Source organism: Argiope bruennichi, chromosome 3, assembly GCF_947563725.1.
Source record: "Argiope bruennichi chromosome 3, qqArgBrue1.1, whole genome shotgun sequence".
Classification (NCBI taxonomy): Eukaryota; Metazoa; Arthropoda; class Arachnida; order Araneae; family Araneidae; genus Argiope; species Argiope bruennichi.
In genome coordinates this window covers 47,716,639-47,743,236 of record NC_079153.1, presented here as the reverse complement: position 1 = coordinate 47,743,236, position 26,598 = coordinate 47,716,639, and positions in this window count along the sequence as shown.

Sequence of the window (26,598 nt, the reverse complement as noted above, 5' to 3'; positions counted from 1 at the left end):
CAAATTTCTTGCCAATTTTCACTCCATAGCCACTAAGGGCATTATTCCAATTCTACTTAATTCCCAGCTCCACTCTCTATCAAACCATGATCCAGTTTGTCAATATCAAACTCAAAACCGGAGTTATACCAATTTTAAACTTTTTAATTTTTTAAAAAAATTTTTCAAACGTCCATATCTCGAAAACTACAACCCGTAGAGAAAAAATAAAGAAATTTTTGCCCCCTAGACTCTTACCCTTTCTGGAAATAACACCGCTAAAGCATCCACCAAACAAAAAAACTCTCGCCTCCCTTTGTATGTCCCTACCCCCCCTGGCAATTATTATAACCTGCAATGTAGTTATCTCACCACCTATCAATGCCACATTGTTGAAATTAAAAACAGTCATCTATTCTGCCCACGATAGTATATTTTTAAAATCTCTAAGTCATACCCCCAATATCCGCTGGATTGCGTATACAAAATTCTTAGCCCCCCCCCCCCCCAATTACACTATTAATTCAAAATCTATCACAAATAGGACTCTGCTTCCAATTTAAACGTGTACCTCGCAACATAACCCTCCAAACCATCCCATGGCTAGTCAATTTTGGTATATCTGCTGAGTTACAACAACTTTAAAATAATTTAAACTTTTTTTTTAAATATTTTAAAATGCATTTATCTCAGAAACTTACACTCTTAAAGAAAAAAATAAAGAAATTTTTGCCCCCTAGACTCTTACCCCTTCTGGAAATAACACCGCTAAAGCATCCACCAAACCAAATAACTTTCACCCCCTTAGTATGTCCCAACCCCCCCTGGCAAATTTCAAAACCTGCAATGAAGTTATCTCACCACCTATCAATGCCACATAGTTGAAATTAAAAATAGTCATCTATTTTGCCCCCGGTAGCATATATTAAAAATCCCAAAGACATACCCCCAATAAAATCTGGATTGCGTATACCAAATTCTTAGCCCCCACAATTACACTATTAATTCAAAATCTATCACAAATAGGACTCTGCTTTCAATTTAAACGTGTACCTCGCCCCATTACCCTCCAAACCATCTCACGGCTAGTTAATACGGTGTATAACTTCTGAGTTACTAAAATTTTAAAATAATTTAAACTTTTTAAATAATTTAAAATGCATTTATCTCATAAACTTACACTCGTACAGCAAAAATAATGAAATTTCTGCCTCCTAGACTCACACCCCGTCTGAAATTAACACCACATTTGTATCCACCAAATAATTAAACTCTCACCAAGTATGTTCCTACACCCCACGGCAATTATTAATACCAGAGACGAGGAAATATATTTAATGAACCCCCCCCCACAGCATGACGTGCACAACCACCAACAAAGTCGGACACTCCCCACCCAGCTGTTTCAGATTAAGAAGAACATTCAAGAAAGAGAAAAGGTAAAAGTAAGGGAAATAAAAAGAAGGAGAAGAAAAAGAACCTAATTAAGGAAACACATTACACCCAAGAAAGAGTTATGGAACAAGGAGATCTCCCGCTCTTTCCCCTCAGGAAGTCAATGTCAACAACATCTATACAATCCAGCTGCTCCTCAAGATGTGAACATTCCATAATTGACGAGAACACCTCGTCACAAACCATCATAGATAAAATTAGAAAAATCATAAACGAGAAAACGGAGAGTCGATTTTATCTAAAAGCGGGAAAAAGAGAAAAGGCAAATAAACTGCTCGACCATCTAAGCAGCACAATAAATAATCTAGAAACCTACAATCTAAAACTGCCACCTACAACAGAAGAAAAGAGTCAGCAGACAGAGGACAGGAAAGCCCTAACACCAATCCCTTCTCCATCGAAACAAACACCTACCGTGGCATCATATGCAGATATAACAAAAGGGAAAAAACACCCAAAAACAGTACTGCTCTACCCAACCAAGACAGAGGGAGAAACTGACATCGTGTCCCTGCTAAAGAAAGAGGTGGACACAAACGCTAGTTTTAAAATTACAAATGTAAGAAAACTCCAAAACAATGGAGTCGCAATTGACTGCAACACAGAAGAAGATAGGACCTACCTGCTGTCCGTAATCAACCATAAGCAAACATTGCAGGAAAAGATCAGGCCTATCCAAGTGGAAAAGAAACTTCCACGTCTCATCACCTACGGCTACCATACTGACGTCAAGAAAGAAGCCATAGAAGAAGGCCTGAAGAAGAACTTCGACCATCAGTCAACAGCTGCAATAAAGGTCCTATTCTCCATAAAGGGAAAGACTGGCAAAAATCTCTGGGTTTTTCAAGCCCCACCAGTAATATATCAACAGATCAAAGGGAGGAGAGGCAGGATCCTCTTCGAGTGGGAAAACCACAGGGTTGAGCACTTTAGTAGTGTGAGGAGATGCTCAAAATGCCAGGCATTTGACCACACGGCCTCCAAATGCGACGCTAAATACTTGTACTGCGCCTTCTGTGCAGGTCCCCATCTAATGCACAATTGCACTAGTAGGCTGCCCAAGTGCATCAACTGTATGGACGCCAACCACAGATTGAATCGGAGAGCACCGGTAAACCATCCATCATACCATCAAGATTGCCCGATTCTAAGCTCAAAACTCAACGCAGCCAAAAGAAACACCATCTATTAGTGCAAGTAAGGATGCAGGATCAGCAGACAAACCATGGCCACAATTTTATATCATCAAAAGGTCTCAAGATCATACAAATAAACCTAGGCAGGGCAAAAGCGGCAACAGATAACCTCCACCCAATGGCAGCAAAACTCCAACCAGACATAATAGCTATTCAAGAGCCATATCAAAACAATGACCGAATAAAAGGAATACCAAGCTCCTGGTCATTGTTTTGTTCAACATCAAGAAAAGCAGCAATAGCCATTCCAAAACCCACCATCAAAATAGCAATTATTGCAATCAAGATAAACACAATAGCAATTAAAATTCAAACAACCCCACAACCGACAACAATAATCTCAGCCTACTCATCTCCAGCCTCCAACATTCAAGAAACGCTCCAAGAATTACAAGAGATAATTAACACCTTGCCAAGGGAACAAATCATTATCACAGCTGACCTAAACGGGCATAACAACCTCTGGGGTTATGAACACAATGACCTCAGAGGAAACCAAATACTAGACTTCGCCCTCGGATGCAGTCTGTATATCATCAACAAACAAGATGCTCCTCCAACCTTTTCCCACTGCGGAAAAAGAGGATGGCCGGACCTCACCCTCTGCAGCCAAAACCTGATAAACACCATTTCTAAATGGGAAGTGCTAGAAGAGCCGTCCCTCAGTGACCATAAATTCATTGAAACAACAATAGCTATCAACCAGCAGAGCTCCATAACAACAAGATTTAAAACAAAACACGGAAACCATAGAAAAATGCTAAATCACCTCCTACCACACGTAATCAAAATTCAACAAGCAATTAACAAAAGCAACACTCCACAGCAATTAAACGAAACAACTATCATCTTGCAAGACAAAATCACAACAGCTTGCAAGAATAGCTACAAAATCAAAAAACAACCACAAATACTCCAACCCAACTGGTACACCAGCGAATTGGAAATACAAAAAAATAGGCTAAAAGCACTGAGGAGACGAGCTCAAAGATCAGGAGAAAACCAACCAGCCCAGTTCCTGCTCCTCAAAAGGGAGACAGCCATCTACATGAAGAACGTCAGGCAAGCAAGGAACTTGGTATGGAAAGGATTCTGCTCCCAGGCAAAAAACCCTTATGGCAAGCACTATAAAGCTGCATTCCGAAACTCAGTTACCCCAGCTCAACTGATACTACTGAAAGAAAAGGAAGCGACAGGAGGCCAACTCCAAATAGCAGCAGGAATCCTCAAAGAAATTTTCCCACACCCTGTCTCAACCCCGAACCAGGCAACAAGTGTAAATTACTCACCAGATGACTGCCCTTTCTCTCCACAGGAGGTAGCTAGAACGATTAACGGCCTCCCAAAAGGTAAAGCCCCAGGGTTGGATGGCATTGACAACATAGTCATCCAGCAAATCAACCAAAAATTTCCACAGCTCTTCACGGATTTTTTCAATAAATGCCTAGCATTAAAGAAATTCCCAGATTCACTAAAAATAGGAAACATCATCTTATTCCGTAAGCCAGGAAAACCTATTAATGAAGCAACCTCTTACCGTCCAATATCACTCCTCCCAACAATAGGCAAAGTCTTGGAGAAGCTCCTAACCCAAAGACTCACCTACCACCTAGAAAAGAACAACCATATATGCAATAGACAATATGGATTCCGTGAAGGGAAATCAGTGGATATGGCCATTGACAACTTAATGAGGGAAATCAAACTGGCAAAACAAAACAAAAACCACGTCCTCCTGCTCTCAATTGATATCAAGGGTGCGTTCGACAACATTCAACATGCTGCAATCGAAGATTACCTAAATAATAACAATAGCCCTGCCAACTTGATAGAAATTTTCAAAGACATACTTAAAAATAGAAAAGTCGTCCTCAACACAGCAGAAGGACCAGCAGAAAGAGAACAGAAACAAGGCTGCCCACAGGGATCCTGCAGTGGCCCTGCTCTCTGGAACCTGGTAGCAAATGAAATCCTTCAGCAGGAGTGGCCATGCAACACCACCATCCAGGCTTTTGCGGACGACTTTGCTATAATAACTCACGCCCCAACCAGGAAAGAAATTGAGAACCAAACACACGCAGCAATAGAAAAATTCTCCAAATGGGCAAATAAAAACAAGTTGGAAATATCCATTAATAAAACCAATTATATCTTCCTCAGTAAAATAGTAAGAGGCCCATCAATAAAATGGAACGGCACAGCGATCAAAAGAAAAAAATCAATAAAATACCTAGGAATTCAAATAGACGACAAACTCAATTGGAACGCACACCTTCGATATCAAGCAACAAGAGCAGCTATCCTCCACCAAAATCTCCTAAAAATAGCAGGGAAATCCTGGGGAATTAAGCAGGCACAAAGAAAAACCCTCTACTCAACTGTAATAGAAAGAGTACTTGCACACGGCGCAGCCATCTGGTGCCAAGATCCCACCGAGAGGATGAAACGGAAACTTGCAGCCATCCAACGACCGTTTCTACTAGCCATATCGGGAGCCTATAGAACTACCTCAACAGCAGCCTTACAAATAATTTTGGGAATCCCCCCTCTGCACCTCCAACTACAAAGAGAGGCAAAGGGCATCTCGTTATATAGGCTCAAAAACCCGACCAACAACTGCGACCTTCAAATTAGCGAACTAGAAATAGACTGTAAGATTTCAAGCTGGACTTCTCATCCCTCGGTACACCTAGAAGATCACCAGATTTCACTTGACGACGGAGGCTTGAGATCGGACCCGAATGGAATTTACACAGATGGATCGAAGACGGACAAGGGAGTAGGAGCAGCGTACTGTGTCTTCAACAATGGAGTAACTACAACAACTTGGGCAACAAAACTGGCCCACCACAATACAGTATTTCAAGCTGAGATCCTGGCCCTATACAAGGCCGCAGAATTCCTGAAGTCCACATCAGCAACATCTACCATCTACGTCGACAATAGGGCCAGCATCTTAGCAGCAAAAAATCCAAAATCCAATAACAAATGTGCCAAGAAAATCTTTGCAATACTTTCTACAAATGCAAACATAAAGATATCCTGGATTAAAGCCCACGCCGGATATGCAGGTAATGAGAAAGCGGATAGACTTGCCAAACAAGCTGCTGATTCAGACAGCCCTATTCAGCCCGAACCATACCCAATTTCATTCATAAAGTCCAGTCTAAGGCGAAACATGTTGGAAAAGTGGCAAACGGAATGGGACAATGGAGAAACTGGAAGACTCATCTACCAGCTTCTTCCAAAAGCCACTCAACAACTTACGCCCTGGAGAAGGGAAGAAATTCTCTTCTTCACAGGCCATGGCCCATTTCCCACCTACTTAAAAAGGTTCAATTTAGCAGACGAACCTTACTGCACCTGCGGCGAAGTGGGGTCACCACTCCACTACGCAACAGAATGCATTTTAACTACATCTTATCACCTAACGAAACCATCAGCTAACCTTCAACAGGTCTGGTTCTCCAGGGTAGCAGATAACTCTCTCAGCAGGGCCAAGATCAGAAAAATGGTTCAATTCCTGCATGAAGAGTCACAGCTGTTCAGATACTGACCACCACTCCTATAACATCGGAAAACCCATCTCACCACCTGCACGACAAGACTTCCACCAGGCCCGGAAACTCCAACAACCAACGCAGCGCATCCTCAAGCTCAGACAACTCCATTCAGTCCTGCATAGCCCATGACATCCCTGCTCCAACCCAACCTAAAACCAACCATTCCTGCTCTAACCCAGCCAAGTCAGCTCCTCACCAGTCTAACCGAATTCAGCTCACCTACTCCAATGCAACCCACTGCAGCTTAAAAATCTTTAACCCAGCCAACTACAACTCTGCCAACATCAGCTTCACATCATCAGCCCAATCACCATTACCTCCACATCATTAGCTTAGCCATCTGCAACTCTCACTCTCCATGTCCACCCAACTGTTTAAATAATCGTTAAGATTATAGTCGCAGGGGCATGGAGAGGTGTTAAGTGTTAAGTGTAAATAAGCTAAACTTAATGATGAATAAAGCGAGGAGAAGAAATAAAAAAGAAAAAAAAACAATATGAAATGCACTCTTACATCTGTTATTAGTAGTTCATAAGTGCACAAGACTTCAAAGTTTATGGCTATCAAAAATTATCAGCATATTCTTTAACTTAAAGAACACTTCCTTAATTAATGTTCCAAATTCCTACCTATTTTCATTTTACGTTTCCTATAAAACCTGAATTAACGCTTACTAGTCCTAAGACACAACTTTCACTTCCTTTGCTTCAATAAATCAATTTAATTAAACTGATTTTATGCAATTTGAGAACGATAAATTTATAGAAAGCATTTCAGGAATATTGAATTTAACAGATAATTCCTTTCTACCACTCCGATTATTGCTATCACATGGGGACGTACATAAATACGATATTAATGCTATCAACGTTCCAGACAGTATTGATTCCCTTCAACCGAGAAGATGAAATGCATAAAATGGCCTGGCTCATAAGTGAAAAGCTCCGTCATTTATTTAATTGCGTTGGGTTTATAAGTAATAAATCATAGAGATTTTACTAAAAACTAGCACTTTAAATGCATTTTGATTTATTTAAAAACAGAACGTAATATTTAATAACTTATCATAAGGCTTTTTGAAAAGTTGTTAGATATAAGTATAAAGTCATTATTTTTGTGAATTTTTAAGTTTTGTATATAGAATTAAATAAAAGAAATGTGCATTTTCTTTAAAATAAATATCTCTTAAATATATTATCAGATTCTTAGCAATGTGATTAAGAACGATTTATTGCAATAAATTTCTAAATAGTTTTAATACAATTTAATATCATTATTTTCAATGTATGATTATATATATATATGATATAGAAATTGCTGCAAGAACTATTTTATATACAGCTACTGAAACAATAAGTTACATATCTGCTTCCTATATAATTCTATTTCGTTACTAAAAGGAAATTTAAATAAGAAACCCACACCACTCTAAATAGTTAGAAATACTTTTTCTGTGAAACACTGAAGCAAAATTATTAAAAAGAAACATATATTATCAAAATATTCTGTTATATTTACAAAAATGCCAGATGAAAGAAAGATCAACTTCCTATTATTTCATTAAAGTTTATATAAGAATTGTTTTAGTTTGCTAGTGATTTTGGATGTATGAAATTTCAACTAAAACTTTTTATCAATAATTTGATGCTATTGTTTCTTCAACAGATAGCGATAAAAAATCACTTTTTCTAAAAATAAAATTTATTGCTTGTACAGTTTTATATATTTGCTACATATATTGTGTACAACCTCTGTGATAAATACCTTAGCATTATAGTAGTATAATTAAAAGCATTACTATCCGGTAAACCATCTTTTACGTGATCGTTGCTTTTCACAGTACAATATACACAATATACACAGTACAATGCGATTTCTCGCATGGTATCTGTATAATCTTTCTTACTTCGCTTTTAATGATTTAAGAAAATAACACATTCAAATTTTTGGTGAAACATCTAAAATGTTTTGAATTTCATTGCCACATCGAAATATATCCATGAAATGTATACAGAAAAATGCATTATAAAATATTGCCAAATCGAGGAAAATATATTGTGCAATTAAATTATCTTTAATTTCAAAATATTATAAAAATCAATTTTGTGCAAAATTATTTTCGAGCATGTATAAAAAAAAAGAACGAATTATCATTTTATTTTCAACTATTTATAATTGAAAATTAAATGAGATAATTCTCATTACGCATTTAAAATTTCAATTTAAAACAAATCTCTCCAAATAGCGCATTTATATCAAATTTAAATATGTTTCATTTTTTTTTTATTTAGATGTAATATTTTGACGTATAAAGCACACACATATGGACAGATTCTACTATGTACTACTGCTGTCAAGAATGATTATACAACTGTTGATAAAATGTAATTTAAAATAATATTTCTATTACTTAGATAACATATGAGAAGAGGGGTATTTGCCAAATTTCGATTTCAACCACTCAGTACCGAAAATCGGGAAATACAATATAATTTTAGACAATCCAATTGCACCCTTGAAATGTCATTTATTTTATAATTAATAATTTAGGTTACATCTCTAAATTTTAAGCGGTGTGCTATTTTGATTGTTTAACACAAAATGATTTCACGAATTTTTCTATATTGTACGGGCTTTAAGTGCAATCATTGCGATAAGAAGTATTTGTAGAAAAAGGAAAGTGGCTTTTTAACAATCGAAGAAAAAATGTACGCATGATATTATAAAATTGAATATATTGGTATTTCATTAGAGAATTTAAGGATAAGACATTATAAGTAAAAAAAAAAGACTATATCGGCATGAGCTTGTCTGTAAAATAGATTAATGATTTTTTTCTCAAACTATAATTCAGTTGAATAAATGAAAAGATTTTAACCTAAGTTAAGGTATTTTTAAAAATCCCAAAGATGACAAACATTCAATAAAAATATTAATCCAATAAAAAGTAATGATTAAATTGAAAAGTTATATTCCCAACTCAAGCCAATCGTAAAATTGAATACAACCAGCTCAAACAGAAACAGATTTGAAATGCTATGAACTAAAACACTAATTTTACATTGGAATAGTAATTTTAAAAATTAACTTGTAATCAGTCATGGAACCTTATATTTCTTTCAATAAATCTCAATACGCTTCAATATTTCAGTTTTTTTGTCAGTCTTCAAGATTCTTTTATCAGCACTAAAATTGTTGGATTAAATTTATTCTACGAATTCCTAGAAGAGTTCCATCTATATTTAGCCTCACATATGAATAGTTTTTGACTGGGTCTAAACAAGAGAGGGAATAGCCAAAGAAAGATTTTCTGTATTCAATAGAGCTTTTTGATTTGTTCGATAGTTAGATCCCAAACGAAGGATTAAGTGTATTGAAATAAAGAAAATATTCTATGCACACAAAGACCTTCGTATAGAGATAATCTGTTTATCGTTTAGTATACAACACTAACGTGACGCTTGTTTATATTTAAGAAACTTTCCGTCCAATAGAGTTTATCTGAGGTAAAGTAAATTTACGAACTAAAAAAAGCAAGATGAGTTCTATCAGTCTTTTTCTTAATTAACAAAGAAATATAAAGGTGCAATAAATCACGAAAAACTTTAACCCTTTCTAGGGCCCTGAGAAATGCGCTTCTCGCCAATTTCATCAAACTTTAAATGATGTTATGTAGATTGGCCTAAATTCTCACAGTTTTTTCTATAAGACAAAATACTAGATACTTCGTTTTCTTATTGCATACAAAATAATCTGTTTTTATTTGTTAATTAGTCATTAATGAATTAAATCAATTAATTAATCAAATTAAAATTATTTTATGTTGTTGTTATTGCTTGTAATGGCACTTGCCATGGGCAAGCTCGCTGACGAAGTCAGCGATTTTAAGCCGAGGGAGCGTCTCTTGTTTTAGTAGCGCCAATAGTACGTCTTAGCTGCTCACGCATCACATTCGCTTGCACAACCCCTTTTTACAGGGGGGCACATTCCCGCATCTCACAGATAGAACAGGTGAAGAACAACCATGACCGAACCGGGACTCGAACCCAGGACGCCCAGATCACGGGGAAGAAGCGCTACCCCTATGCCAGGACGCCGGTAAAATTATTTAATCAACTAAATGAATCACTTTATCACTTTTCTTAAGCCAATTTCAATCATGAAAGTATTTTAATATACCATGACTAAAAAACAGGCCTTTTAAAGAATTAATATAGGACTGAAATATACAGGAAAAAAATTACATCTGTAAAATATAAGGTTTATAAGTTACTTTACATCGGATTTTTTTTTGCTATTAATTTCGATTTATTTTTAGACAATTTTAAATGTGTCCTTCCATTTGATTTCATGTGATATGAATATGGTATTTTTGAACAATATGATGAAACCTTTGTACCGGATTTCTTTAATTTTGAAAAGGGATCAATATCCAAACAAAATTAGAAAAAGCACTTTCCGTTCAAAATTACAAACAAGAGTTTCACTCAAAACTCTTGCGTGAATCAACGTCAAAAATCCCATGGATCTGAATTGAGGATGAATTCTGTGGCTGTAACTTTTCCATGCCAAAACGATCGACGAATTGCCCAACGGAATTATGGTAGAAGCTCATTTTGCTGCTAAAAAATTCTACTCCATGTAAAGAAAACAATTTAATAGAATTAATAAAAGCCACCATCCCTAAATTAGAAAATAATTAAGAACAAAACATTTTTACATCATCGAATTAAATATCATATTTTATTCACATATATTATCTAGTTCCAATATATTACTTATATCTATATGTTCTGATTATTAATGGAAAGCCGGCGTCCTGGCACAGGGGTTGCGTCTTCCTAGTCATCTGGACGTCCCGGTTCCGCCATGGTTCTTCTTCTTTTGTGTTCTATATGTCTGGTGTGTGAATGTTTCCCCCCTGTAAAAAGGGATTGTGCAAGCCAATGTGATGCATGAAGTAGCTATGTTGTAATATTGACCCTAGTTCACACTATTGAAAAAACAAGAGACGCTCACTCGGCTTAAATCGCAGAACCGATATCTGTCAGTGGGCTTAAAAAGTTCCACAAATCACAACACACATTAATGGGAATTAGCAACCGAATTTTCATCACTTTTAAAATTTCTGATTTTAAATATTACTTAGAAAGACTTCAATTTATTTCATCGAAATAATTTTGATACATGAACATTTTAATATTTTGTTAAATAAAATAATTACAACATGTAATGAAATAAAATAATTATAAAACTTATAAAGGTGGTCTACCAATTTAACTTGGTAAACTAAATTTTTATAATGTCGAAAAATAATGTAATTTAGATCAATATGATCTAAATTACATCATTGCCGCTTTGCGAGGTATTATGAGATAGGATAATAAGAAGAAATTCAGGAATTTTACAAATAATAATTTTTTTGCCAATAATTCAATATTACTTTAAATCTATTAGGAAATTTATAAAATTCACCATAATAGTTTCACTTATTGATAAGAACATCCTAGAAATGTTTTATGTCCAAATGTTATATGCATATGGTAAATTTTAGGTAAAAATTATATTTTTGCCTACATTATTATGGAATACAAGAAAGTGCAGATCTGTTAAAATTCAACGGAAAATGTCTTAGTAGAAAAACCCGGATTCAAATATCCTTGAAAATATTTTTTTTTAATATAATCGATACATTATTGAAATATAATTCAGTTAGGATAAGAAAATAAAAGAGCATGTTGAGAAAGTTTATTGAAGTCGTATTAAAGATTTGAAAGCAGCTATATCATAAAATTATCAAATTTTCATCAGCTGAAAAATGTTGGCATCCAGTGTTACTAAGAGTGAACAAAAGTTGCAAAGGCAGTGATTACAAATATGGAAATAATTTTTCCTCTAATAGTCTACTTTCTATATTTTGAACTGACATTACTCTTATTAGTTATCATTTACCTATAAAACTTACTTTTTGGGAAAAAATAATTTTAATTTTTCCCAAATTAAATTTTGATTAAATTGTATTTGCTTCGGAAACTCGTTTCAAAATTGACTAACAAAAATAATGGAGGAAAGAAAGTCATAAAGAGTATAGTCAGTCAAAAAATACGATTTTACATACGTTTTATGCATGGACATTGTTAATATGTATTTCACAGAATCGTTATCATAAATTGATTACTCCGAACCGCCCTGTGGCACACAGATAAAACTATATGACCGGAGGGCCATGGCATCAACACAGATGGGAAATGTGGTTGAGTTATAAGGATCATCAAAGTCATTGGACCTTCCGGTGGGAAGTACGTTCCATCATCGATTGGAGGTAGCTAACCCTCACTTCTCCTATACCCACCAGAGTGAAGAGAACCAACCACCATACTGGGAGATTCTCATTCTCATTTTGAGGGACACCCAGTGGCACCTCTGAAAGGCACCACACCCAGATAAAATGCAAGATCTCCTGGCTTAATTAACTGGTGGCATAATTTAAGAATAATTAAGGTAGTAGTAACCAGATATGACAAATGTTTATATGCAACAGGTGATAGAGAAGAGAATGTAGAGACTTGCTTTAAGTTTTTGGCTTGTAGCAGAATTCTCTTTTTCTAATATATATTGTGCTTCTCATTTTGTATAAATACACAGTCTTCATTTTATATTATGTATATATGGGATAGATATCTCTTTCAAATCATATTACAAAACTATATTGGTAGCTTATATATCCTCTTTTCAAAATATGTACTCAAAATAATTAAATATTGCAAAGAAAATTAAATTGTTTACTTATTCTTTTTTTAAGATAATGCATGAACAATTATGCTTTGAGCAACATGTTTTTATGCTGAAGAGCTAGAAATGTGAAGCAGTAATTAAAAAAAAAAACCTTTCAAATGTTCCTTATATTATTCAAAAGAAGTTAAAGTTATTTTAAGTAGTCATTTAAGAACTGTTGAAGAAAATAAAAATCCCTGAACGAAAAAAAAAAAAAGGAAATTATATCACAGCATTTTATCTATACAACATTCAGTAAGAAAAACTGAAACTTAGGAAGAGTTGTAAAAAAATCCGAAAGATCCAACTCTAAATAATTTCTAATAACATTTATGGGAGCGTTAATTTAATTTTTCTTTCATAAAGGTTGGTGAAAAGTCTGCGCTTCTACTTACTGAAATGAATATGAATTTTTTTTTATAGTGTTAAAAAATGTGTGAATACTTAACTCCATCGACTTCACAACTTTTTATAAATAAGACCCTCAAAGGAAGTAATGCACGCACACATAGCATTTTGGGAAAACAGATTCCGTAAAACCCGTTTAAAACTCAACCTCCACATCTTTTTCAATCAACTTCTGAATATTTTTTTCATTTATTTTTCCTTTAACAATAAAACAAGAATGTAAACCAAAAGAAACTTCAAAGTACTCTTATCTCACGAATCGAGGAAGTTAATAAGGTGAAACCAGCTTTTGTTTTTATGAAGGAGTAGAAAAACCTCAAAAATGATTAACTTCGTTAATTTACTGCACAGAAAATCTTTCTTCTGTTTTCCCGCTGCAAGCAGGTTTTTTGCAATCAAATTTTGATGCATTTTCTCGTATTTAAGATCTTTTAAGAACGAAATAAATAAAAAAAATAGCTGCTTCCATGTAAAAAAAGTGAATCAACGAAGAAAGGAAGGAACTTAAGAGAAAGAAAAAAAAATGGGAGAAAAAAAGGAACAAAGAACGAAACTAACATCCGTATTTGCTAGAAAAATAACGCTTCACATCGCTTTTGACGTATTAGCACATAGAAAAGGCGAGAAAAAATATGTAACTTACACTTACACGTTAATAAATAAGCATTACGAAAAGAGTAAAACGAAAAAAAAAAATCCGTCGAATGAAATACGTGAAAAACCTTGATAATGGCCTCGTAATTTTGGCTTTTGTGGCAATAGATTTTCCTTTCTGTCGCTTTTAATTCTTGCTACTTCGTATCCTCTGCTAAAGGACATGGATCGATTCTAACAAAGTTGCTGCATCTTCTTTAAAGGATTTAATCGAATTTAAAGTGTTAAAAAAGAAAAACAATTAAATTACTCGATAAGATTGCAGTGCTTTTAGAAAGTTGTTTTAAACTTGCAGTTTAAAGAAAGATGTCTGTTATAACGAATGTTAAAATGCCTTTCCACACTCAATCTCTCTTTATTTAAAAATTATTTGAATCGAAACGTAACATGTTTGTTTAAGTGAATGTCTTTTATTCGAGATTAGTAGGATGAAAGGATTTGGAAGATAATAATGAAATTAGTTGCATTATTTGCATCATTTTGCATTTTGTTTTTTCGTTTGAATGTAAGAGGTAAATAAAAAATGAAAAACGCAAGTATTTTTATGTAATGCTAAGCTACTGAAAAGAATATTCTATTTCTATTTTTGTCTAATATTCTATTAAATCATAAATAATTTTGATTTAATTTGGAACAATGATGAGTGAAGGATACTTTTATGAAAACTTATTAGCAATATTTTGTATAAGATCATCAATAATTTTAATTTCATTTAAAATTATCACGAGTAGATTTTCTTTTAGATGAAAAGAAAATTATATTATTGTTATTTTTTCCTGTAGAATTTTATATTAATCAAGCAATAAAATTATTGCTGATGTTTTAATCATCTGATGCCTTCAACAGATATTTTTGCTTTGACAATGCGTCCAAAGGGCCTAATTGTTATTGGTCTCTTATGAATTGGAATTCCACATTTAATTAGTAAGATTAATTCCACTTTTAATTAGTAATTAGTTATTTAAGTTATTTTTTTATCTTAATTTCAAAATGAATGAATAGCATCCAAATTTAAAACATGTTTTATTTTATTATTATCAAAAAGGCATTATTTTATAATTTATTTATATTATTAGTTATTTGTGATACATCACAAACATAAATAAAATTATGTACCATATATGGCAATAAAAAAAATTAAAAAAGGGTTTTGTTAAAATTGGCTTCCCAAATTTCATTCTGGTGAATTTTTATTCACAATTGAATTTCTTTTAGATGAAAAGAAGTTTTTATTAGTGTTACGTCTTCCTGTAGAATGTTATATTAAGCCCGTGATTAAAGCATTGCAGATAATTCATCACCAGATGCTTTCAGCAGATCCTGTTGCTTTGACAATGTGTCCAAAGCGCCTAACTTATATTGGTCTCTTATAGTGTGTAATTAAACCTATAAGTAGTAATTAGTTACTACTTAATCATGCATCAGCTGATGAATTATTTGCAATGCTTTAATCACGGGCTTAATATAACATTCTACAGGAAGACGTAACACTAATAAAAACTTCTTTTCATCTAAAAGAAATTCACTTGTGACTACAAAATTCACATTTCAAACATGTTTTATTTTATTATTTCCAAAAAAGCAGTAACGCATCACAAACATAAAAATATATATATATATATACGGTATATGGGAATGGAAACTTGAATGAAGGGCTGTGTCAAAGCTGGTTTGCCAAGTTTCATTTTGGGGATTTTTCCCTCAAAAATTGCACAAGAAAAAATGCAAAAGGATAAAGTTTATTCAAGTCATATTAGGGTCATTATCAACTCAGATCATCATATCAAAACAAATAAGATTTTAGAAAAATTCAAAAAGATTATCATACATATATTAAAAAAAAAAACGGTTTAACTGTGGTAAGAAGCTTGATTCCTTTTTGGATCTCACACCAGTCTAAAAAATTAATTTGACGCACCTCATTAGCACCTGCGATTCGATTCTAAAAAAACAACAAAATTTATCCATTTGTGAAACGTCTCATTATTAGCGACGAAAAATAGGTTTTGGCTGAAGTAAGATGGACCAATCCAGTCAGCATTAAAAACTTAGACACACAGAAAAAATTTTATTCTGTTAGTTTCTTGAAATTATAGAAGAATTCTGCACTTTGAATTCTTACCAGAGAATCAAAAGGTTAATTCAAATCTTTACATTCGATACCTTAACAAATCGTGCGATGTATTTGAAAATAAGTGGTCAGAATTATCAAATCGTACTGACGAATTCCGGTGGACATGATAATACGAAGTCTCAACATCTTTAGTCATTCTCTAAAAGTTTTCGAAGGGCATGTGGCCTGGTGGAGCCAGAGGGTTTCAGGTTCGAGGCACGATTCTACTCAATAACTATCGTGCAAGCAAATCGCGGTTTAAAATTACGGTCAGTGTCAGAAAATAGTCCTAATGTTGCTTTAAAACGGGAAGTTAATATAATTAAACTTAAATATTCCTTATTGGAGTTAGGATGGTTTGAGTTTTCACATTCACAATACAGTCCTGATCTAGGTCGTTAGATTTCCATTCATTTCATTCAATGCTGGTGTAAATGTTTAATTATGTTGATGATATAAAAAGTCACTTAATTCAGTTTTTGAACATGGAATTATGATACTGCCTGAAATATATCAAAGGATCATCGGCAAACAGAGACATTACCTAATTTAATAAAGTTATATTATCAAGTAAAACCTAGATCTTCTCCTTTTACTATTAGTTTCCAACCGGATAAAAATTATAGATAAGAGAAAAAGAATCAATATAAGCACATTAATCAAACAGTTATTGAAAATTTCACACTAAAAAAATGTTGGGTTGCATTTAATATACAATACATTATACATTAATACATTCTTGCATAATTTTACATTTGATATTTGATATATAAGCAAAATATAAGTGAAATGTGATAATGATACTTATTTATATTAAATCTTATATAAAATATATATGTAATGATATATCTAAATCTAAATTAAATCCCAATTAATTTCCCAATTTTTATCTTAATTTAACCCATATTAACTTAATTCTAAAAAGTTCTATTTCAGGATCCAATTCCACCTTTTTTATTTAATTATTGCTGCGCAGCTCTGTAAAAGTGCTGAAGTCGGCAAGTTCCCACATTCCGAATGAAAGGATAAAAAACCGACTATCTTAGCGAATTCTTTTAAAATAAACTATAATTCCATTATCTAAACTGATACGTGTAAAGAAATCGTAATTAGAATCTCATGGTATATAACTATCGGGAAAATTATTTCTGTCTCTCTTTACTCTTTACGCCCTTTCGCTCTTGTGTCCTGCTGCGGACTGACGTACCTCGTCACTTCTAACTTGTACATAAATTGTGCCACCCGGGATGAAATAAAAGTGAAATTTGGGGATTCAAAGCGTCTTTTTTCTCTTCGGCCACGAAACTGCTTCAAAAATAAGTGTTATATATATATATATATATATATATATATATATATATATATATATATATATATATATATATATATATATATATATATATATATAAAACGCTGTCCAGAATCTCCCGAATGCAATGCGTTGTCGCCTGCGAAGATGAACACGTTGAAAACCTGTAATTATAACTTTCCATTCCAATAAAAACTTTTTTCTCTTTCCTCTCTGTGTTGTCAGTATTCCTTTATAATGCTTTTCTTTGCATATGCTTTACGGCGGCAATTTTCGTCACACGCTAATCGTTCCAACGTCAGTTGTGGTTTTTCAATACGTTGATCAATTTGAGCAAGGAAAAAGTGGGTGTTGCCATTCGAAAATTTCAAAATTCTCTCACTGTAACCGTAACCGTGAGCTCTGCGTTGTTTGTAATCATCACAATCTCCAGCGCATACCTTGAAACAACCATGTCTGAAATTTTGGTTCGATTGGTTGAGCGGATAGGCCGCTAGGGTTTCATATATAGGGGAAGTTTTTTTGGACCACCCTGTATATATATATATATATATATATATATATATATATATATATGTGTGTGTGTGTGTGTGTGTGTGTGTGCGTGTGTGTGTGTGTGTGTGTGTGCGTGCGTGCCTGCGTGTAATTATTTAAGCGATTAATTCAGGTGCTATTCAAATTACGTGAATTCTTTTCCTCCATCCCGTATTTAATATCCAAAAATGACTTTCTGCAATATTTCACAACGAGGGAATTCATTTTTGAATAATATATTTATTTACATCGGTTTACTACATTTTTATTCAATTAATAATAAGAAGATTACTTCAATTAACAAAAGGGGGCAAAACAGAAAACAAACTGATTAAATCAAGTATTGAATTCAGATCTCAAAAAATATTTCATCATAATAAATCAATACTTAATTATTGATTTAGAATGCTATTATAAATTTCCATTCTCTCCTATGTCCTCCCAACGGCGAGAAAGTTTCAGTTCGCAGGTTTTATTTAAAAAGAATGAATATAAAAGAATGAATTTGAATATGAAAATATTCGTTATTATGCGAAACTTTGTTAAGCTAACGACAAAGGCGCTATCTCACCATCATGTTCTCGAAAAGTGATGATGGCGAAATCGCTCCAAAGAAGAACCAACATTTAAAATGTTCGTCAAATGTTTACCATCTGTTAATGATAAATTTTTTTGAAAAGTTAAAACTTGTAATAAAGTGAAATGTATTGACCATAAAATTATTTTAATTTTAACCAAATTTTATCAAATGAAAAACAAATATTTCAGTCAATGAGTTTATGGAGAGAAACATACTTTGAGAATATGTACTACCAAACATAACTTAGTGAAAATCATTCATTTTATTTAATTTGGCTACACTTAATTTATTTTATATATCAAAGAAAACAATCTTTCTTAACAATAATTGTAACTTTTGGTTAGGGAGGATGATTAGCTGAATCTTCAATGTGTTTATTTTTTAAATCCTTTATTCATTTTTAAAGCTAATTTAACTATCTTCGTGCACTTTTAAAAAGTAGGAATTAATCGGTTATCCGCTGTATAACGTCTGAGGGAGCAATAACGATATGTCAGGTAATAACGTAATATTTTTTCTTATCTTTTTTTACTTAGATTTATATTTTATTGGCCCATCTTTCATGGAAAATTTCTTCAATATGTTTGAGAATTCCTTTTAGAATTTATTAATAATTGTCTAAAATCGATTCAGTTTGTCGAGACAGTCAATAAAGTGTCTTTCTTTGAAGAAAATATAACTTTTGGTGATACTCGCTCAAAATAGGATTGTTAGTTAAATTTGTTAATTGTTGCACAGCCAATAGCCAGAAAAAGTAAATACACGGATATTCTCGAAAAGGAAATAAAAGCAAAGTTGTCAATTTTTCCTCCTGAATGTATGGCGGGATCACGTTTGCTAGAAATAAATCAGAAATTTCCTTCGCTAAATGATAGAAAAGAGAAAATTACCTCGACATCAGGACATCAACTTATCCTTTCTGATTATATTGAAAGTGAGTGGGCGATTGCCTGAAAATAACTATCCTGTTTTCGTCAGAGCTTAATCTACAGATAATCATTTTGAGAAAAGAAAGCAAATAAAACGGACTATTTTATGCATGGTGTTTATAAATATTTAGGAAATATAGCTTGAAAAGATGTTTGCCAGGTTGCAATTGCTTTTACAGATGATGAGTCTAAATATTAATTTCTGTAAGGTGTCTCAGTAGAAGGGCCAAAGAATTTTAGGGGAGGTGAAATATAACTAGGTGACTCGGAATCACAGAGCAATGTTGTGTCGGGAATGTTTGCCTTACGTAATAAATGGCATTCCATGTGTGCCTGATTCCTAACCGTTTGATAAATGAATTTCCAATTCAGTATTCAATAATAAGATTTATTTTTCATTACCTATGACATCACAGCTGTTCACATTGGGCAGAGAGCGATAATTAACCAATGACCTTCAAATTAATGTGCTAGTTGATCCAAAATACATAGTTAATGTAATGTTTCCATTGACTCCTTGAAATGTCTTTATAGGTAACATAAAACGCACCATGCATTTTGAGACCACAAAAATTCTGGCTATTTATTCTACACATTTTTTCCCATTCTTCTAATGAATTGTTTTATCAATTTTCTTGATGTTACTACAGATCACAATAATGGTATACATACGTAGGAGACAAGAAAGATTTTTTCTACAAATAAACTATTCATTTTGGATCTAAATTTTAGGTCTTCTGCTATCAGTTGTGACGTCATTGATTACGATCATGCTGTGCTCACTTGGACAGTTGTGAGATGATTGTTTATGATAATTAAACGGAATGCTGAAATGCAGAAACTCATAGAACGCCTTGGAGTCCTTCATATATGCAGTGCCTTTTATCGCTAAATCTTATCTTCGCATATTGTTCCGAGGTATGTAAATATATCATAACATTTATAGAAGTACGTAACCCTGATGCTGACACACTCTGTATATTCCTTTCTATACTCTGATAGTGTTTTTTTTCAATGCTTGACAATTATGTACAAGTTTGTTATTATATCAAAGATAATTGATTCTTATTCGTAGTAATTTTAAAATGCTATGATGAAAATGTGAAAATTAATGTTAGATATTTTACCCAAATATTCTTTATTTATTGCTTCTTTAATTCAGTATTAATTTTCCTGCAAAATTTTTTGAATATGAATATTATTCTCGAAAATCAAGGATTTGATTATAAACATTTAATACTAAGAATTATAATTAAACAATTGTGCGCAAAATTTGAGGGATCGTCACCTGCAATATGATATATAAAATATTGTTAATAGCAGGAACAAATAAAAATAAAATATATATTGAAACAATTGAGATTCAGAAAGAAATGATAGAAAAAAAATAATACTAAGAGTATAAATTTGAAATATCTTTTAAATACATGATCTTAAAAATCTTCAGAATGAATATAAATGTTTAAAAACTATTAACCAAAATAAACATCAAAGCCAAAAAAAAATAATAATAATTATTGAAAATATTATTTTTGAAAAAATTAAACCTAACTGCAAAATTACTTTGATTTTCAGAAAACAAAGAAACATATACTAATAAATATCATGTTCTTTAAAATGGCATGATAATAGCTTTTAGACGTGATATTGCTGAAGTAAAAACGTTAGTTAATTTTTAATTAACTGACATTTTATTCTATTTTTTATTTTAAAACGTTTAGTGCGAATTATAACTTGCTTCGAAAAACTGCGAATTTCTATTGAAAAAATTTTAAAAATCATTTTTATATGCATAGATATTCAATTTTGCATAAAACAATTTCAATGATTCAAACAATAAACCCTGATTTTGATTCGTTCTTTAATGATTGAATTAGTTGAAATAAAAGAGAATATAGTTCTGTTCAAATGAAAATGCAAACATATTCATGACATCCATGTTATTACAGAATATCATTTCATTATTTCATCAAAATAATGATAATACTACTTTTTCACCCAAGTTTTTGCATGTTATAGTTTTTTTCAACAAGTTTATACTATAAAATAAGCTTTTTATCAGTATATTATATATGGAAATCTATTTATCTGTTGCTTAATATATCGATTTTTTTACAGAAAATAAGCATTTAAATTAATAAGAGTAACATCTTGAGGAAACACGGAATATTATACGTAATAACTCATTACAAGGGAAATACTCATTGCTTTGTGTTAGTAAAGCAATTACATAAATTTTGTAAGATTTAGTAATGTTCGTGCATCATAAGGTGTTTCGAATTTTACTTATAAATTCTAGTTAGAGCACATATAATTTACTCGCGTGCTACAGAATTTAGAATTAATTTTTAATCAGCTATGCAGAGTGGGGAATCCGGATGCGTGAGTCAAATTAATACCGCTTGTGCCTCAAGTAAATGCTGCTTACATAATGAAATGACGTTGCTTGAGGGAATCCGTAATTTAAAGTAACATAAATATACTTAATGGTTTGTTTGGGAAAGATAAATATTTGAGAAATAAATGTTCATCACTTGAACGTAAATTAGACATAATGGTACGGAAGTTTAGCTACTGTAATAAGAGAAATAACGCAGGTAAAAATACAGCTAACAATTTGAACATCACTTTTATTTTTTTAAATGTATACCCAAAAGTAGATATTTATTTATGTGTTAAACAGAAAAAAAAGAGATAAAAAATGTTAAATATGTTCGAGAATTATAAAGGAAGTTGTAATAATGTTATGAAAATTTATTTCATATTATTCAGTTATTCATGTTATTTCAGTAAGATTCTAATCTAACTGAATCAAAATAATGATATTAAGGGTATGAATTATAGATTTCCGACGAAACTCGATGCGAAGAAACTGAATGCGAAGAATTTTGAGTGAAATACACTTTTATCTAAATAACTAGGAATATAATATTCATACCTAATTTTATATTGAATTATAACAAGAATATTGTTTCTAAATTTTATGAAATTTCCTTAAAAATTAAGACACCTGAAAATGTTTTTTAAAATCATTAAAATCTTAAAGAAGTATGGGTTTGAGAAACTGTCATTAAAATATATTTTCTTCTTTTAACCTATTAAGTATTCATTTTATTTAGTGAAACATTTTATAATATCACTTTAGTCACATATAAGCACATATTTTGAAGATGAAAGATTAAAAAAGACCTTTCACAGTCCACAAAGTCCACATTTCCATTATGATTCTAAGTAGAATTAATGAACTCTTATTTCATTTTTAACATATTTTAATTCAAACTTTTAGATTTAGATGTTAAATAATCAGAGAAAAATTTTGTTGATTTAGTAATAATGGCAAATCATAAAACACTAATTGAAACTGATTAAAAGTTGAAACGATTATCGGAATAGAAATTCCCTATTACAAGAATAACGATATGCAAAGAGCAACAATAAAAGACCAAAGTCATTCTTGAATTTTTGTCCAATTGAATCAAAGGATTTTATTTCTTCCGATGAGTTTTAAGATAAAAATCATAAATCCAAACACTTTTCGTAGGCGTATTTAAAATTATGAAGAGATTGTAGTCTTCAAAATAATGCTTAAAAACTTGTTCAACTTATATCAAGTTTAACATTTTCTTTTCACTCTTTATCCATTCTTAAAATAACCAGCAAAGGATATTGATATAAAAGGAAAAAAAAATGCATATTTATAGCCATAAATAAAATTCAAATTAGGAAAAGTTATGAATTCCCGAGCAGCTTAAGCAAATAATTAATTTCTGTGCTTTTACTGCTTACTTATAAATCCAAACTGCATCGAGAATTTGAAAGAATACGGAACATCTCTGCTGATCTATTTCATTAAGTTTCTTTCTTCAATTTTATACAATACCCCTAATTTAAAAAAAATCTATTGCAAACTTTGTGTCATTGTCCATTGTGACACATTTATTCTTTAAAAGAAATTCTTGACATCAATATCTTCTTTCAGGCTCTCTGTTGATATCTTCCACTATGAACAATTTTCCTTACCATATGAATTTTGTATGTTATTTCTTAACAAACTGAATGAACTACGCTTACATGCTGCCACAAAAAAAATTTATCAATAATTAAAAAAAAGTGACTAACGTACTAAAAGTCAAGAATTTTGTCAAATTCTGTACATCCATCTGATAAAGAATATCTAAATATTTTAAGCTGTAATCAGATAAGTTGTTACCCTGTGCCCTTACCAAATCAAAATGACATGGTTCAAAGTAAGTAAAAAGACATAGATTTATTTTATTTGCAATGTAGAAAGTATGCATTGTACAAATATTATGATAAACAATACATTATGACTATAAAAAATCATACATTTCAATATTTTTTGATTAAAGTGTTTACTCCAGATCATAACATTTTAAGAACTTTTTCTTTAACACGATTTATTTAATATTTATAAAAATTAAGCTTTGTAATTAATTTTTCGCTCCTTTACTGATATGGTAGATTCATGAGACTTCTTAAAATTACGAATTCTCGTTGACAATACCCTATTTCAATACTTATAAAACTTAACTGGTATCTAATAGGTAATCTTAATTAAAGTTGAATCATATAAGTGTGATAAGACATGACAGTTGAAGTAAGAAAATCATTTATAATCATTAAGTATTTTGTTTATATATAGGAAATTATAGTTTAAAGCCAAAAAAGTAGAAAATGTATTAAATTCACAAAAAAAGTCGTTTCAGCTACTGAGTTTGTTAAATTTATTGCAGACCAGCTGAACAGTACTAATATCTCGTTTCGAAACAACAGCAGATACACTGTGGCATATATTAGATCCTCAGTCCAAACTATCTGCAAACTTTTAGTTAATCCGATTGAAGAATGTTTAACACACCTGTTTTCATATGCATATTTAGACAAATGAAGATTTGAACTTGCAACTCAGTGATTCCCAAACCGATATATCATCAAAATTGCATAGCGGTGTCAAGTAAATGGGGCAAAAACGTTAATAAGGAGAGTTTAATTTATTCGAATATTTATTTCTCGATGAAAATATAAAAATTAAAAGAAAAAAACCCCGTTAAGTGAAAGGGAATACTTTTTATTTGGTACTTTTTAGTGAAAGAAATTAAAAATGATTAGAAAACAATAAATTTCATTAAATTTGAATTCAATTTATTAAATTTACAAGAAAATTAATATTTCTCAACATGAAAGACGTACTCCAATTTACAATATTCCTATTTACTTTCCCTTTTTGGGAAATTTTAAATGTACTTACAAAAACAAATCATAAAAACATTGGATATTGAAATAAATGTGCAATGAAAATAACGTTTTTATAAATGCCACAAAAAACTTTTAAAGAAATAGAAAATATTCTTAAAATATTTAAATATTGTTAATTAGTACATAGTTAACATACTAGGAGTAATTAGTATGAAATCAATAAAATATCTTCTTAGTGAACAAATACAATCTTTAAAACTAGTCATTTTATAATAAAAAAAGTAATAACAAGAAAAAATTTGAAACCAAAATATCTGCTTACAAAAATCACTTTCCATTTTATAAGCATGTGTGAAGAATTTGTTTTGAAAACTAAACAATAGTCAGAATAAAAAAAAAAATTTTAAAATAAATAATTAAATTTAGAAACACTTTGACAGTGCGAATGAACATGTCACAGCAGTACCATTTAACTTTCATTGACTTTTCGATTTGGACGAAGTATGTGCAGATTGGAAGAAGCATCAAGCAGAAAATTCATGCTTCACTAAACAGAAAATGGCAAGTCGAAGTTATACTAACCTTTAAGTTCTATGTAACAGTTTTAGTGCACTGGGAACAGCTGGTAGTGTTTATTGGACTGTAATGATTCGCTACGTTTCCACGACTGTTTTTATTGAACTCTGTAAAGTAAAGCTGTAATAAAAGAAACTTGACCGCCGAAAAGGTGGGGAGTTATATTTAAGAACAAAGTTATGGCTCTTGGTGGAAGTGTTCCGCTCGAAAAAGAAGTTCCGGATGACTTTCAGCATTATAAAAGGAAGTAAAAACAAACAAATAATATTGAGAAGAAATCGAAGGAGAAGGGAAAATGAAAAAAAAGAAAAAAGAAAAAATTGCAGTCAGAAAATCCAATGAAGAAAATGCTCAGTTGGATTCATGGTTTAATCAAGAAATCTAATTAAAGCAGGCTTAAAAATGAAAGTCGAACAAACTTTTAAGATGAAATAAAAGTAATGAAAGATTAAATTGCTGCTGCTTTTGAGTTTGCTTCACTAAAAAGAAAGTTTTGCTACTGTATATATTTCTCTTTAAGGAAATTAACTTCGGGAAAAGAAAAGAAATTCTATCGATTTTTATATTAAATGGAATTGCTCTTTTTACTTTACTTTTAAATTATAAGAAATTGCTATTTTATGGATATTTAAAAGCGCTATAACTATTGAATATTTTTATCAATTGTTTAATCTTATTTCTTTTGCTGTGAATGCTGCTTCATGCTTTTTTTATCAAATAATTTGTGCCTGTATTCTCAGAAAATTGAAATTATTGATTTGAACTTCCCGTTAATATCACGGCCTTTTGCACTTAGATTCGATAAGAATACTGTTTTGTGTATGAAAAACATATTACCTCAAAGTTAAGCAATTATAAATTTTGGAATTTTAAACCCTGATCAAATTATAAAGATTGTCAGGTTAGACTCTCTCATCTCTTCACAAGTATTCTTCACGAGAAGTATGCATGATTTCGAGAGTGCTAAAAAATAACTGCCCCCTCCCCAAAAAAAAGTTGACTTCAAAGTTATGCGATGGTAAATTTTGAAATTTTTATCCTGGTCAAATTATAAAGATTGTTAGGTTAGACACTTTCCTTTCTTAATAAGTATCCATCACGAGAAAGAAAGTATATCACTTCGAAAGTACTGTAGAATAACTGTGTGTTGGTTACAATGTTATGCTATGGTAAAATTTGGAAATTTTTGTCCTGGTTAAATTATAAAGACTGTTAGATTATATCATTTCATCTCTTTACAAATACTCCTCACGAGAAAGATGTTGTATGACTTCGATGGTGCTATGCAATTACTGTGTCAAAAACATTGGT